Source organism: Pimephales promelas, chromosome 14 (genome assembly GCF_988280905.1).
Source record: "Pimephales promelas chromosome 14, fPimPro1.hap1.1, whole genome shotgun sequence".
Taxonomy (NCBI): domain Eukaryota; kingdom Metazoa; phylum Chordata; class Actinopteri; order Cypriniformes; family Leuciscidae; genus Pimephales; species Pimephales promelas.
This window is the reverse complement of record NC_142782.1, coordinates 23,303,460-23,320,836: the sequence shown is the minus strand read 5'-3', so window position 1 is coordinate 23,320,836 and position 17,377 is coordinate 23,303,460. Positions and strand designations below refer to the sequence as shown.

The 17,377-nt window shown below is 37.8% G+C and overlaps 1 protein-coding gene across 2 annotated transcripts in view; it reads left to right on the top strand.

Annotated features, from left to right (window-relative positions):
• The first annotated feature begins 6,921 nt into the window (after positions 1–6,921).
• Positions 6,922–17,377, top strand: part of sema3gb (sema domain, immunoglobulin domain (Ig), short basic domain, secreted, (semaphorin) 3Gb) — a 34,926-nt gene continuing 24,470 nt past the window's right edge. For both annotated transcript variants that reach the window (XM_039658083.2, XM_039658081.2), the window contains exon 1: positions 6,922–7,356. The gene's annotated coding sequence lies outside the window, so the exon portion shown is untranslated. The remainder of the gene's footprint in view (positions 7,357–17,377) is intronic.

Genomic DNA, 17,377 nt, shown 5'->3' with positions numbered 1-17,377 from the left:
AAATATTGGAATATAAAAAAATTAATTATAAAAAATTATAAAATTAATTAGTTCCAACATTGTTCATTAAATTGTTAATTCAAATAAATTGTCAAGATTTATTTAGATCTCATTCCTTTTAAGAACAGAAATTGATCCTGTTGGTTTGAGCTTTTCATATAAAGATGCCTTAAAGGGGACATGAACTGGCTTTTTAAATTTTATTGTATATTGTTGTCTGAGGTCAACTTATGACGTTCGCTTGGTTTTTGCATTCAAAAATATCAAAATCAATAAGTAATAGGCTATTTATACCCTAGTTTTGAGCCTAGTTGAAAAAACGCTTTGTTTTTATGGCCGTCTCGCACTGAAGACTTGGAAGTAAAGACTTTTATTAGACTAACGTTTTCAGTTCTGAAACTTACAGGATATTCTTATAATATGACCTCTTAGATGTCAAAAGCTCCAGGAAAATTTGATTTCTCAGTTCATCACTACTTTAAGAGATTAACATCATGGAAAGATAGAGGCAAAGAAAATCCTTTAAGATGTTTTTCTAAAACAAGACACAATCCCTTTCTTTCCCATGACAAATGCTGTCGTGTGTATCCTTTGGTATTATCTGTCTAGTTCGGCGCCAGTCTGACTTTGTGTAATGCAGCTTTAAAACATACATTCATAAATAACTTCAATCCTGCATCATAGCTTAAAAGCAGCCCATTCTCACCCCCAAGGCGTCACCTAACTGACGCCTTGGGAAGCATTTGGACATGCTTCAATATCTGACGCTTTAGGCGCCCTTTAGCGTCAGTAAGATGACGCCCTAGGATCGCGTGTACCCTACCCCCACCCCACACCTAAACCTAACCGCGTCTTCTAACTGACGCTTTCCTTTAGCGTCAGTTAGATGACGCCGTAGGATCGCGTCATGTAAGTGACGCTAAAGGGCGCCTAAAACGTCAAATATTGAAGCATGGTCAAAGGTGACGCCTTGGGGTGAGAATGCGTTGTTAAAACAGGTGGGAAGAAGTTCGTCCAGTTACTGAGAGCATCGCAATCATTTTATGTGGGGTTTCACACTGACGCTCTTGTGACAGGTTAACCATTTTAGGCTATGCTAGATGTACACAGTCAGGTTAAATGATTTCTTACCCATTCTAATCCTTAAAACACTATTTCTCTCTTTATTGCTATATACTTGATGACCTTATTTATTGAAAGAAGCTAACGGCCTGTCTACAGCGAACACGAGCAAAGTGTTGGGTCTGTCAAACTCAAATAGAATCCATTCCATTATAAAAAATTACACTCTAATGATGCTTTGTGCCTCAAATACATTCGATTTCTGGCATACTTGAGCTACTTTCGACTGAGGAAAGATTTATTATTGATAATCATTGCTTTGACGTGTCTGGTGTAAAAGAGAGCAGTCACTGCATGTAAATGGATTTTCAGTGTTGGGTTTTTTTTTCCGTTGTGGATTTTCAGAGGTTGGGGTTTATTAGAAACAGAAACTCATATCTCTTTGACTGTAGGTCAAATTCTTGAGAGTTCAACCACTTTTTTGCATTGGTCTTTTAATAAAAATTAAAAGGGGATCCATGATGTATTTGGAAAAGAGATGGGTTTTTTGTGTGCTTTTTCTCACCAAAGACACTAACTAACTTCAGGTGTTACATTTTTTCTTCTTCAGTTAAATAGTTGCCTCCTTGGGTAACTGTCTGAATCTTTGAACTGATAATTGGATTTCACATGTTCTCCTCTCTGAGGGGTTGTGATCTTTATGCTTTGACTCTTGGTGATCCCAGCGGAACCAGAATTTCTCACAACGGATCTCACTGATATAATCAGAGGCTCTCATTGGCCAGAGATAGAATGGAAAGAAACCTCTTCTGGGAAAAGCTGACAGTTACAGGTGGGTCTTGTTGACTCTATCTGACCTTTTTCCTGTTCTCGGTTCTCTTTTCTCCTGTTGTCTGAAAATGGGAAATTGTTCATATCCGTTCGAGAAAACCGACCCTTGCAAAATTCTGTGGGTCATGCGTGATTCTTATCCAAAAGCTTTGGGAACATTTAGAATGCTTTTGCAGAGCCAAGTGCAAAGCAAAGTCTGTATAAAAATATTATATTTATCTCTGACTGTAGTGCACAATAGGGATGACAGCACAAAATATTATTGTAAACATTGGGTCCTGCCATGCTCTTCCTTGCAGGTTTTGGATCGGGATATATTTCCATGGTATAGCTGCCAAAGCAAAGCAAGGATGCTGGAAACACCACTGGAAAAGTTCAGAACGAATACGTAAGTCTCATGAGCAAACCTGGAACTAGATTAGAGTAAGTCTCCAACAGTATAATCATCCCAAACTCTCTTAAAGGAAAAGGGTAAAGGAAAGCAAAAGGCTTTTCCTTTATGAATGGCACATGTATAAAACCAATCCCTCATTCTTTACATGTGCTTTGGGGACTTTTAGATATAAAGACATCCAAAATATGGCCTAAAAACATAAAAAAATAAAAACAAGTGACCAAAATATCCTGTGTGCATGTACTCCAATGTGCATGATGTTCCTGCTATCAGATTGGGTGGTCAGAGGATATCCTATAGTGACAGTGCCCTGCGTGGGAAATTACCCTTCACCCTTTACTGATAGTTTCTCATCCTGTTCAACACCAAAGCAAACATAGCACTAGTGTGCAGTTTCATCTGTTCCGAGACCTGCGTCATGACTCAAACAATTGTTCTCAGTCACAATCTGTGTGCTTTTAGGGCAAAAATCATTAATCATCAATATTTTCTTGAAAATGCGTTCTAAAGTAAAACGACCTTTGGACACACATAAAAAATATGGACACAAAAAAAAATCACATACAGGTACTCCTGATAACCTTTGAAATAAATAAATTGTTAAGCTAATTGTTAAAACAATTTTTTTTTAAATGGAACAACTAAGTGTCTCTACAAGAGTATGAATTATATTTGAGTATTATATTTTCATGAAAATAGCATTATACCAAATGCAGCCTACATGGGCAGCTGGCAAATAAGAGGACTGAGAGATGATCACGTGTAGTCTGGGCCTATTTAAAAGCTGTTTGTGGAGTTTTAACTGGTTTTCAGAATGACATTCTTTTGTTTAGAAGATCTTTCTTTGAATGCTCGAAGTGTGCTCAACAAGCGAGAGAGCAACAAGCGAGAGAGAGAGAGAGAGAGAGAGAGAGAGAGAGAGAGAGAGAGAGAGAGAGAGAGAGAGAGAGAGATGAAGTTGAAGGATACTCTTATAGGGACATGATTTGGGTGTTTTATGCAAATTACTATAGCTGCGGACACGCTTTCCCTAAATTAGAATAATCCGGATTTATCATTAGAACAATTTACATGGGTACACACTTGTCCAAAGGTGATGCAGGAAATAGTACAAAAAAGTGAATGAGGCCCAACATTTATTTAATTTGCTCATCTGAGCTTGTAACTCAAATTACCTGGACCAATACAAATAATTTTAGACATAAGTCAACCTTATGATGTAATCAATTTAATTCACATCTAGGCTGTTTTTTTTTTTATTCAAAATTATTATTTCAAATATATAATTAAAAAGCCAGAGGTGACTGTATCAAGAAAAAAAAAATCAGAGAGGAGGTATTGCCCATCATCTGTCAAAAGTAGCATATGCTAATAATATAAGGCTAGGGTAAAACAAATAATGGTCGTTTGTTAATCTATGAGATTAATCAAAGGCATCTCACTTTCACAGGAAAGAACTTTCACAGTTCCAAAATTAGAGGAAATCCTTTTTGCAACAAATATGCAAAACCGTTTTTTTCTGAAGACTTGAAACAACCCTAAAACAACTATTTTGAGATTTGCTGCACGTTTACATTCTTATTTTCCTGTCAAAAAGACTTCAAAACAACTAGCGGTTTGTCATTGTCGATATGACCTCCCAGTTCATTTCCACACAACTGCCTGCATTCTCTGAACCCCTAGATAGCTGCATACCTAGGGCATCCAAAATCATTTTCTTCATGTGAAAACAAACCAGAGCAATCGATTCATCCTCCCAGCAGGAGGAGGAACCCTGCAGCAGGCCTGTCAGTAAAATCGTGAGCATCTACAGGCGTGAGGGATTGAATAGGCTGTGTGAGACGTGTAGGCTTATGACTGACTTGGAGAGGTGAAGGGTCTTGGGTTACATTGGAGAACAGGGTGACCCCCGCACAAAAGGCCAGCAGAGACATTGGGTTTGTTTTGGGAGCACAAGGCAGACACACACACACGGACACACACATATGCACGTAGGAGAGGAATTTGAGAATGCCATGATGTGAATGCTGTCTTTAATCCTTTTCCTGGTCACCCTGCTCCTTTCGTTGTGGGCCAGCAAAGCTGGATTGTCAGGAATCTCAGGAATTCCCAGAGCGCTTTTTACCCTATTCCTGCATGAAGACACCGGGCACAATGACAACACTGCCCCGTCTGTGTAAAGGGTCAGATCCCCCTCGGTGTCTTTCTCTCTCTCTCTGCCACCTCTTTCCGCTCTCTTACCTCTCAACTGTGATGTGCCAAAGACCTGTTAGCTATTGTGGTTGGAAATTGTAACAACATACATGGAGTTGCACAATCACTGATCTGGAGGGATGGCGCCTACATAGATGTGCAGGTAAGAATGTAACCAAATATTCAATAATTATGGGGACCAAAGGGAAAAAAAACTTGAATCGACCACTAATTGGAATACAGAGGAGGACGAGTCCCTCTTAACATATAGGCCTATGGTAATTTTTCTGGTGACACTAAGGCTATTTTTAGGGCTCTTAACATCTCTTAAAAGTGCTTGACTAAATATTTAGTAAAGTAAAATTCAAACACTGCTGTTATCATTAACTGAAACTATGGGACCTTTACACGACACCATTTTCACCAAAAAAAAATGAAAAATGTTAATGTGTTTTGGCTGTTTATTTATTTACAGGGCAACAGTGTTTTGGGTATCAAAGTGCAAGTTTTGAAAACTATATCAATGAAAATGGTTACATCATGTCACATAGTTTTTCTTTGCAAAGTTACTTTGGCAACTATAGCCGGCATACACAATAGCATTTGTCGTCCTGGTGGATACGTTTGAGCAGGGATCATTTTGACAGCGTCATCATCTGTTGGCTAGTCTACCCGAAAACCACTTAAAGGAGTAGTTCACTTTTCAAAAAACTTTTGCTGATAATTTACTCTTAAATGAACGAATCTTTTCCCGAGACCGAGTCATTTGGTTCTTTCAACGAACGAAACGAACGAATTGACTCTGAAAAAGATTCGTTCATTTTGATGAACGAGTTCGAATAGGAGAGTCACGAACGTGCATCACATAACAGAGCAAGGTGACCATTTGAGCTTATAAAACTTAAGCTTTGTAAATTATCTTTTTAAAATGAGCGATCGTTTCGCTTGATAAGACCCTTATTCATCGTCTGGAAACGTTTAAAGCCCTTTGAACAGTTTGCAGTTTGTAGCCTAGTCTTTTGGACCTTGAACCGTTTGGTGCCCTCTGTGCATTATATGGAGAAAAAGAAAGAATGAATGATATGGACATCTTGGATGACATGGGGGTGAGTAAATTGTCAGCAAGTTTTTTTTTTTTCAAAAGTGAACTAGCTACTCCTTTAAGTAGCCTAGCCTACATCTTTGTTGTGTAAATGTAGCCTACCATAAAAATAACAAATATAACAAAATCTTATACTAAAATTAAAAATAAAAACATTGATAAATAGATAAATAAACTAATAGGCTAGGCTATTATAAAAAATTTAGATTGATTACATTTTTCTACCTTTAAAGTCGGTATAAAACGAAAGTTGCAATCGTTTCCCCCCCCCCCTATTTTCGAGGAAGGAAAAAAAAATGTTGGGCGACTCGATATTGTCCATAGGGAGTTGATTGGGGGTTGCTGTGATCATGTGAGTGACAATTTGTCTTTCCCTCGTGCCAGTAAACAAGTCGTAAAGAGATGTTTGAAGAGGGAAGGTAAGAATTGTCAATTTTGAAATCATGGGAACTAATACAATTAGAAGTTGGGCCTTTCAACAGCTAAATCCCACCTGATTGCGTAACAGGTATGTTACAATTGCAGATGTGACATGATAATCTCTTACATTGTTGTGATCTGTGTTAAAATGTGCACAAATAATCTGTGACAACACATTTTGTTGGTTTTGTATTCCTGCGTTTCACTTATTCCCGCCACTCTTACAATCCTATTGGTCATAAAATTCTCTGGATCGGCTGAAAGATTGTAGCCAACATCACACAGCAATTTCACGTTCATTGTTGACAGACGAATTGCTCGAATCACACCACTAATCAGCACAGCTAGATGCACATCTGCTGTGATTTTTTTTATGTTCAGCCCATGTAAAGCTACATTAAACACTAACATATAGACTAATTACTTCCACAGTCAGAGGTAAAACCACCAATAATGCAGCTTATGTCAGGTTATGTTTTCAAAATACTCCAGTGCGCTGTCTAGAAACAACTGAATTTATCTTGACATAATTTTATACCCAAATGGCTGGGTAAATGTTAATCTTTTCCGAGTTATATTCATTTCAGCATATCTGCCGTTCGAAGATAAGACTATTATCACCAGTATGTCAGATCTACTGACAGAAACCCGCTCTGTTTCACATCAGAGAGAATTAAATATGAGGCCTCACCAGACTATGAGGTTTATTATAACCCGTGCAACCTGACACCAAGGGTAATAATTCTCGGTTAATAAGACTCGGTATTGGGAACTCCATGTACTATCTTATAATTAATTATTCCCTCTTTGTAAGATTAACTAAGATGCCTGGTTTATTAGCTGGATGACAATCCCTCATTCAGCGCCTCAATCAGGCAGCGGGGGCTCCGTGCAGTTGAGCGCTGGCAGGGAGCTGGTTAACACTGACACGGCTGGCTGGTTTTAATAGGGAGGTAGTGGAGAGAGGGCGAGGTACAGCGCACAGCACAGCCGACACCTGCAAACACTTGACTGGACTCGTACAGAGAGGGAGCGCGTCTGACTCGGGAATACTAACGGATTTGCCCCCCTTATGATATTGTGAAAATGACAGTGCGACTGGAAATGGGAAAGTTTGTTTTTTTTGAGCTCCGCGTAATTCTCAAACTGTAACTAACCGGTTTCTGAACGCTTGCTAGTAGTACTTTAACTGCTGTGACTAAACTTTGGCAACTGAGAAACCACGAAGAAAGAACTTAAAAGACTACAAACAAATGGACATTGACACGTTTAGTGTTTTGTGACTGTTTTCCTCCGTATCGGACAGCTGTGTGCCACGGAATGTAACATCTTCCATCTTAAGTTACCTGGACAAGTAAGTGGCTCCTTAAATAATGAAACATTGACCAGTATGTTTGTTTGACTGTTGCTACGGTTTGCTAATTTTCTCATAGATTTCTTTGTTTACGTTATGTCACCTGTGTCTCAAACAGTGAGGTGCCTAACAAGACATCACTTTTAGGGCATCATCACAGAGAACGCCTGCTGTAGCCTAAAAATGAAAAGATATTTGAGGTTTCACTGATCAATATACTGAGAGTACATGAGAGCCCTTAAAAAAGGGTTAGTTGCCAGAGGAACTTATCTGAAAATCTGACCCATAAATTTTCAAGTGCCTTAAGTATCTTTCATTTATATACATAATTTTCTGCAAATCTTACAGTATCTTGGTTAGCAGCTTACTGCCATTGTCTCAGGCTCAGGGGTCCACAGGGTCCTTCGTCTTCAAGATGTCATGAGATTCGCACATCAACCTTCATTGTCCACTTTACACCCACATGGCAAAGTTGCTCAGGAATTGTCAGTTTTCTGTTAAAACAAACTCAGTCAGTTGGCAACTTTTGTGGACCACGGGGTGACATATCTAAATTCACAATATTATGTCCACCAGCTCAATGTATTATGTATTCGGGGCACTAACTGAAAAAGCAATGCATTATAGATCATAAGGTAATATCAGATCTAAAATAATATCAGATTAAGTTATCTTCGTCCCTGTTGCCTATTTAGCAGATTTCTACTAACTTTAGCATATCGAGATATATTTTTATTTACTACTTCAAATTGTTTTTGTTTTTTAGATTTATTGTTGTTGTTTGTACACAATTCAAGACAGTTCAAGCATTATAAAAAAGGCTAAAGCTATTGAAGGTGTGGTTTATATTACTTTGATTCATTTGTACTGTGTCTGTGAACTTTATCTTAAATAGTGCCCTGGCTGTACAACATTTGGTGGTTTCTAGAACGTTGGTTTCAAACGTCAGTGCTTGAGGTTCTGCACAAAACATGAAAACGCTTTTAGTGGTTAGCCTATGATTTTTAAGCTGATTTGAAATTCATGTTTTTTAGCTTGTTGAGATATTTATATATTTCTTTTGCGTCCTTGCTTTGGAAACATAAGAATGATTGTTTTATGCTAAGACAGAGATGAATAATGAATTGATTACTAACTCAGTTTATGTGCTCATGGGTGCAATTAAGTTAGATTCATTAAATGCACCGCATGAAGACATTTATGCAATTCTCTGTTTGTTACCTTGGCCCTTGTCCTCAATGCCTCTTCTATGTTGTTTCTCTGCCAGATTTTTATTAAGATGTTTTTGTTATTATTATAATTTGTATATCTTGCTCTGAAAGCTGATGACCCTGATATAAAGATGGTCTGTTTTAGTAGTGTAGAATTTTCACCAACCCATTGAAGTCATTCAAAACCAACCTGCCACTTGAAAGACTTGACAGTGGAATTCTGGGATCCATGTGCATTGTGTCTCATCAATTATTGAACAGTTATTGAGGGAGATGAGGAAAGAAGGTCTGAAATCAATTGAGAAGCATCTTGCCCTGAGGGGTTCACTGGATCTGCCTTTATTTTGGTATTGTTGACAGGCGTGAATGAAATATTAATCTTGCCAATCGTAGTACACTGTACACTAACCTAGAAGCTGTGCAGTCCATACTAAAATCCCTTGCTTGCACCATCTTTTTATACAGGCATTGTAATTTTTTTGACAGTTAAACCATGTTAATTCAAGGATTTTAGTTATTTATGTGATTGTGAGGTTTTACATAAGTACATTTATGTTCACCTTAGAGAGATACAGTGGCCCCAAAACTTAGTTGTACACTTATTAGAGATAAATGATCAAACCACACAGCATGGCATTGCAAACAGTAACGTTTAGCCATATTTGTGATTACTAAACCAAGTGGTCTCAAAGTGATTTTTGTATGAAGTCAGTTCTCCTTAGGTTTACACAGGTGTCTTATGTCAGGTTTAGACAACTGGAGTTTCATTCCGATTGTGCCTGATTTACCCCTCCCGACATTCGGAGGAAAAATGGCATCCAGGGCATCGGTCAGTTCCGTTGTTCAGCTTAGATTATCTGTATGTGAGGCGTTTACAGATCAAATCAAATTGTAGTGTGTGATGCTCCGCAATAGTGTGCGCAGGTTTCGAGATTTGAAAGAAGAAAATCTGTGAAGATTCTCTTTATGTGAGTAATGCAACCAGATTTCACAATCGTTAAGATTTAAAAACTCCTGTACTGAGCCTTAAAGGGCCGGCTTAAGGAACTCGCACCCTACAAGATAATTTGGGCCCAATTCTTCCCTTCCGACAATCCTTTGCACGTAAAGTCCAGATTATCTTGATGGTTCTGCAGTATATTTTACAGATTTTCCTGTGGTGTGATGTGTGTTAAGAGTGAATGAATCTTTTCGGCAGAATATCGGACCGATCACCGATCTCAAATCGTAAATATCTAACATGTTGAATCTTATGTTCAAAAATCCTCTTGTGTGAGAACTCTGAGGAAAAACACGCATGTACTCTGTAGGTTGTCACATGGAACGACATTACACGACTTCACCCAAACCATTTTATTTTTTCCCACAAAATTTTCTGTAAAAGCAGTCCAAACACTATTATAGCCATTTCTTCTTGCCCACCGTTTGCCGTGTTTGTTTACTCTAAAGTCACATTTGACCGTGACACTTTTATTTTATTTCCTGTGTTCATAGGCAGGACAGGTTGTTTTTGAAAGAAATCTGTTAGTTTGCTGTCTTGGTCTCATCGGTCAAATCTCGAAATTTTTATCGCTATGTGGTCTCTCACATTTTGAAAATCTGATAAAATGTAAAAAATCTTTTAGTGTGGGCCAGCCTTTAGCTTTTTAACCACAGATGCAGTTTTCAGACTGATCTCATGAAATTGCGTGTGTATGACACGCCAATTCGTATTTCCATTTTTGGCGTGCTATCAACACACATAATCGCTTTCAGCGTGTTTATGAACGCAGTTGACTTAACGTTAGTACTGTATGGTATATAAATATATTACCTACCCCAACCCCATCCCTAAACCTACCCATCACTGGGGTTAATAGCATTTATGAGTGTTCCCCTACCATCCTGGAAAAATAAAATATCGCTCCCCAGATGTAGATCTACATTTTGCTTCGTTTCGCTCGGACATTTAACGGCGAGTACATACACGCGGAATCACTCCGTAGACATACACGCGGATAGCTTAAAATGCGTATAGATAACATGCCACTTGACTTGAAAGTGGCGTGTATGTTTACTCAAAAGCCATGATGTCATGTTGCAGTTTTTGTCTTAATTTTAGGCTAGGTATAGGCTATATGTATTGTTTTATAAAAACTTTCAAAATATTCTCTCAAATAAATTCCACTTAGTTTTATGCTTTGTTATTGCAATGGCTGTGTGCTATATATTTCTCTTACTGACAAGTTTTCTAGATGTTTCGCATCCAAGTTAATCCTTTCTTAATCGTTTTTCCTTTTCCTTGTCATGAGGATGAAGAAGATGATAATAATGTTAAAAGACTGAAGTAAGCGTTCTAATTTGGTCACTTTGTTCTATTTTGAGGATTCCTTTAAGACATTATGAGGTCATGTTTGGGAAGAGAGTATGAAAGAACGCACAGCTGATGTCTTTGTTATGAACACACTTTGAACATTAAGAAGAGAATCTTTTTTTATATAAACAGCCCCTTAAAGGCACATAAATATTCACACGGATACTTTTCGAGGCATTCAAAGAGCCCAGATATGGATAATTAATACCTGTACAAACCTGTTGACATAATGTTTTGACTGAGTGTGATGGGGAACATTTGTTATGAGAACAGAAATAGTCCTTTATCAGCTATAATTTGCAAACAATTTATTGGACATCAGTGCTTGTCATTGTTTTTTTCTTTCTTTCTTTGTTTTTTTCTTTCTTTCTTATTTTTTTTTTTAATATCTTATATTTTTAAATCATTTCCCATTTCTAACTTTTCACTTTCAGACCAGATCTTTCAGATTCAGATCTTTAACTCATGTTGTTGTTTTTTGCGTATTTCAACATTCATTTAGTTTTTTTGTTCACTCCGTAAATGACACTTAAATTCCCATTTGTCACAAGTGTCTCTCTCTCTCACACACACACACACACACACACAAACATAGAGAGAGATGCACTCATGTATACACTTCTCACTCCCTACAAATACAACAAGCCTCTTGAGACGGTTGTCATGACAGCGTCAGCGGTGCTGGGGGGTCAGAGTCGGGTCAGTCTGGACTCTAAGGTTTGGTGGAAGGGGGAATACAGGGCACAAGTGATAATTTAGGGATGTCATGGTGGAAATGGGAGGCATCCACCTTATGAATGAGAGTATTCTTAATGCAGATTGTAAATTATATCTGTATTGGTTTGAGATATTCGTTCACTTGTATGCATGATTTGACACGCCTATTCACCAATTCCCCAATTTTAGGTTTTCGTATATGTATCATTTCCTCTCAATGTTCTTTAATGCATCCGTTCAAGCTTCAAAGCAGAAGCACCTGACATGACTTCAGAATTCTGACCCCCCCCATACAGCCCCCGTCAGCAACTCCATCCCAGTCCTGGTGCCACATTTATGGAGAAAGGCACAATGCAGGGGCGTCAATAACAGTGAGCAAGAGTGCCTAATCCCTGCAGCTGTCAGCCCTGGGAGAATTAAGCCTCCATTCTGAAGATTCTTGGGTCTTTGCCAATCAAGACCAACGGTAGTGGCTGCGAGAGTCCGCTGATAACCAAACTATCTTTTCTCTGGCTGGAGAGGACAGTGGATACAAAGAAAATGAAGTCATCCCATCAGAAGGGCATGAAAAGACTTGAAGGGGGGGGGGGGGATGTGGGGTGTTCGTCTGGTTCAGGGATGCTACTCAAATGTCACACTGTAGTGTCTGGTTGTTCTCAGACTAGCTGGAAAATGTAATGGCATGACAAAAGAAAATAAATGTTAAGTCAAGAGTTGAATGAGAGATGCCAAAAATAGCAAACGGAAACGTGTTACCTACAGAATTTAACCCTTTCTTTTCTCTCACTATTTGTCACAATAAGATGATAAGGTAGAGGTAGAACTGAATGGGGTCGGAAAGTTATTGCATAATATATTGGTTTCGAATCATCTATTGGTTGAGATTAGATTTTTGTAATTTATTTTATTATTGATTGATATTGGATATTTAATTGTGCATTCCCATTTTTGCATTTAGATTAACTTTGTCGTCATCTTACACACAGTTAAAATAAATCTAAGACTAATAATTTTAATAATGCTGTTAAATGGAATCTTAAGCAAACATTAAATTGAATATACATTTTTATACTGTACATTGGAAAGTTGACATTAATTCACTTTTAAATGATTGTCATTTTTGTTATATCTGCTGTTTTCAGCATTTTGTATTGCTTTAATTGGCTGTGGATAGATAGATAGATAGATAGACAGATAGATTTTTTTTTTTGATGCAGTGCATCCTATCATGAGGTCCGCTGAAAAACAGCTGTCAGCTAAGAATAGCAGGAGCCATGCTGGTGGGGTAATTGTAGAGGAATTCAGTGTTTATCATGTAAATAAAAGAAGAGAGGCCATCAAAACAGGTGTTGGTATGCACTGGGAGGGCCATGTGCTGTTCGCCCCGCTCTGCGTAAAGTCTCTCTAATGCTCCTGCTCTCAATTTGTAACATTACAACACACAAGCACCACTTTCAGGGATCTGGTTTTGCCAAAGGGGAGGGGAGCATTGTGGTGGGGATTAAACCGAGAGACGGGCAGAGTTCATATGTGCGTATTTGTGTGTGCGCATGGTTTGGGAATGATGGAGTGCATTAATATTGCATGATGTAAAAGCGCCTTTTTTGTTATTTCTGAATTAGTGGCTCATCCCCATTGGAGATAACCTGTAATATGTGTGCCCTGCTGCTTTTTCTCATTGTGTGAGGAAACAGTTGTTGCTTGGTGACTGCACAACACTGCTGATGTGTGAAGGTCAATATGTCGCCGTGGTTTGGGTGTAGCGGTCACTTCAAAGACACACAGATAAGATGTTCAGAGCTTAGCGGCCTTTGAAGACGGGAGCCGAATCCGGTTCTTAAGGGTGGTGAAGCTTAGCCAATGACTCCAAAGCTGTCTGCTCCACCCGGTTTAAATGCACAGTGCCGTACCTTCGTGTAGGGGGCAGCCAACATTAGAGCTGGAGACGGGCCACAATTCCCTCAACAGTGGCATGCACTTAGCTCCTTGACACTAGAGAGCATATGTGTGTTTGTGAAAACCTTCCCCTGCTTGCTAAGCGCACAACATGAACTTACTATAGAACCTGGCCCTGAGAAAGCCAATCTGTTGTGCCACTTGCCAGTATACTTTAGGGCTGGCTGTCAGCCATTTTTGCATGACAGGTCAAAAAAACATGCATCAAAGCCTGCGATGAGTGTATGAAAAAGCAGAAATACAGGAATAGGTTTTTCTACATTAAATAAAAAATCCGTAAAAATAGGGCCTGTGTTGATATGAAGGAAATTTTCATATTTATTTTGGAGGTGTCTTGCCTGTATTTTAGGGTTAAAGTATGCCTGTAAACTTGACCGATAATGTCCTGGCAGAAAATTACCAGGACATTTTCAGGTTTTTTTTTTTCCTTACAGTGAAAAGAGCTGTAGGTTTTCATACAAAGAGAAGTGAGATGACTTGCATTATTCTTGGCATCAGTTGATCAGATGCCAAAAAGTAAAAATTTCCATTTCAAATTTTAAATGTGTATTTGTGCACAACTAATTACAAATAAACAGGAAGTAAGGCATTGGGTTTGGCACTTGTCCGACTGGGAGACCAGTTGACTGATCAGCAAAATCAGTAAAAAAACAACAAACCAGCTCAAGCTGTTTTTGTTTTGTTTTTTCCAGCAGGGAAGGTAGAATTTTAATTTCTAGTCGAAACTAAACTTAAGTCTGAGTTCCTGGTAAATGATTATTGTATTTCTTCTGTGGTGGATGTTGAAACATGACCCTCTTGACCCCTTTGTACACTTGTTAGCCCCTGGGGGCTGTTTTCCAAGTCAGTGGCAGCTCTATTGCTGAGCTAATGCGTCACACTAATGAGCGCTAACATTGACAGCAAACTGCATTAGCCCCACCCAGCCTGCGTTTCAGGAGGTGATAGGGTTGACTGCTTCACCTTTGCTTCTCCACCTCAGTGCTTTAATTGCTTAGGCTAAAGCTCTTGTTACTTCTCTCTCCTTCTTTTCCATCTATCTGTTGTTTTCTCAAATGTACCAACTGAAAAGTGGTTGCAAAACCTTCAGAGGCCTTGAGGTAATACAAGGTTTGGGCTGTAGAATATGCTTTTGATTCTCACTTTCTTCACAGGAGAATGAAATGTAGCCTGAGGGTTTAGAGGGGATTTCAGAGACTTTTAGTTTCTTCTTCAGCTTGTCATGTAGCTGTATATCTTGGGTGGGGTTAATGTTGTAGAGTGTTTTTTTTTTTTTTACATGCATGCATTACTTTAAATCTGTTTCTTTTAACCATTTTTATTGGTATTACCAAGTAAAAACCAAAATAAAATCAATAAATTATAATGATTGGCTCATGAAATTGCAAATGAATTATATGCTCAAATTAATTTTGGTAATCCAACTCCTTATACAACTTATACATACAAATTACTGCAGTTTCCAGCTGAAATAAACACTAGTGGCAGTAAAACACATTTTTGCTTTTTGACATAAATTATTATTTGGTTAGATTATTGATTAATAAAGAATTGTTTTTGTGCTGTCCCTTTCACAATACAATATTATTATTTTTTACAATGTAAACCTATCAATTCTCATCTAAGAAGGTTTGTTGCTACATTACAGCAATAATGAAAGAGAACCCAAAATATGTAAGAACAAATGCATACCACCACTTAAATTTAAATGCTACATATGATACTTTGGATGATTTTATTTCAGCTCTCTGCTTTTATATTGAATTATAATGGGGAAAAAGCTGTTAAACCTGATTTATCTACTATTCTAAACTGCTTAATAAGTTATTAAAGCAGACTGCTATGAGTAATTTTTTTTTTTTATAAAATGAAAATGGTCAGCACTTGTATTATTTATAACATTGTAAAAATGAACCATAGTTAAAGCATGCAGGGTGCATCGCTGCCATATGCATGTAAATCTGAATTTATCGTCAACAATCACCATCTTTATTCTAATTTGAAAGGCTTTGATAGCATATCTGTGACAATGAAACACGGTACAGAGTTATGCAAATACACTGCTAATATTTTTAGCTAATATAAATAGCTAAATATTTTTATTGCAAAGCAGTCCAATTATTTATCAAGAGAAATGGGCAGCTTAAAAAGAAAATATTCTTTAATACAACACAATTTGTATACTACATGCCCTGGCAACTTATGCTGTTTGACATAAATTGTTAAAAAGGGCTAAAGGTTTTTTTTGCCGCTTTGAACTCATCTTGACCTCTTTCTGAATGTTGGATAAAGTGCGGATGTGAACAAGGGCGTGACATGCGAGTTACCGATTGCCATGGGAACATCAGGTCACGTATAGACCATCTTGTCTCTTTGAACTTTAAATCTGAATTTATACATGCACATTGTCCCATGAAAACCTATTTGAGCACACTTAACCAATAAAAATGTTATTAAAAGTACGAGTTGCACATGCGATTTCCAAACTTCTGTAATGCATACAACAACTAGATTCAAGTTTATCTCATCCAGAGAAAATGTTTACTGGAATAATTTTTATTTTTATTTTTTATTTTTATTTTTTCAAATGAGCCTGGATTGAGTTAATCGCATATACAGTAGTTGTATTTACAGTAGTTTCATATAGATTGGTTTATACACTCTTGTCTTGTTATATTGAATGACTAGAGCGAATAGTTACAAAATTATTATTCTTTGCAGACACTAACAGCTCAAGGCTAAAATGCGACAATAGTCTCTGATTGTACCCCTCTGAATTCTCCCCATGGGTCGTTCTCAATGTGCCTCCGGAGATCAGGTGGCCCAGATAAACATATGCAATCTGTCACTGCCCACAACTGATAGACCAAACAGCCAAGGTGTTTCCATCAATTTTGTTGCACCATTTACCAGAAATAAAGCATCTAATATCCAGTAGAAAACAGGTTTTATTGATGCAAAAGAGTGACTAATGGAAAATGAGCCACATCTTTGAAAAAATAGAGCAAAAGTAGTGAAATCAAATGATAGCTCATCCCTTGATATTTGAGCAGCTCATGTTTCTAGTTTTCTAGCCATGCGTGGTTTAGCCTGATCATCCATCTTTTGCGATGCTGTCATTGTGTTTTGTGTGTCTTTGGTTAAAGGTTGCTGGCCGCTGTGGTTTAAAAGCACAGTGTGAGTCTCGGTTGAAGTTCTTAGTTGTGTTTTTGTAGTGAGTTATGGCTTTTTAGGCCTCTTCAGCACATGAGAAGCCCAAAGTAATCCAACCCACAAATAGAGATGGTTTTCCTGGTTTCATCAATCTAGAAATTTAATCTATCATTTTCAGATATCATCAAGGTATACAAATCAAGTAAATAAACATGAGATAAAGAAATGAAGATTATCAGGTTTCCTTATTGTGTATTTGAGACTTTGAGAACTAAGAAAAAAAGAAAGCAATGAATGTACTTAATTAACCTAATCCTATTTTTTATTTTTTTTTGGTACGCGAGTCTTGAGAGCACTAAAAAGATTACATCAAAGGACAAATATGTCAAAGAGGAAACTGGACAGACATGTAAGGACGAGTGTTCTGTCACTGTGAAGACTGATGAGGACCAATAGGTCTTAGAATTGAGAAATGGCCCGTCTTCTATGGAGGAATGTGTGGCAGAGGGTTATCGGCTCTAGACAATCCCTCAGAGCTCAGAAATGGCCTTCTACTCGGTTTTGAATTTTCCCAAGTCCTTTTTTACTGACTAGATGAGCTGTTAGAAATGCACCCTTGAAATTCCTAGCT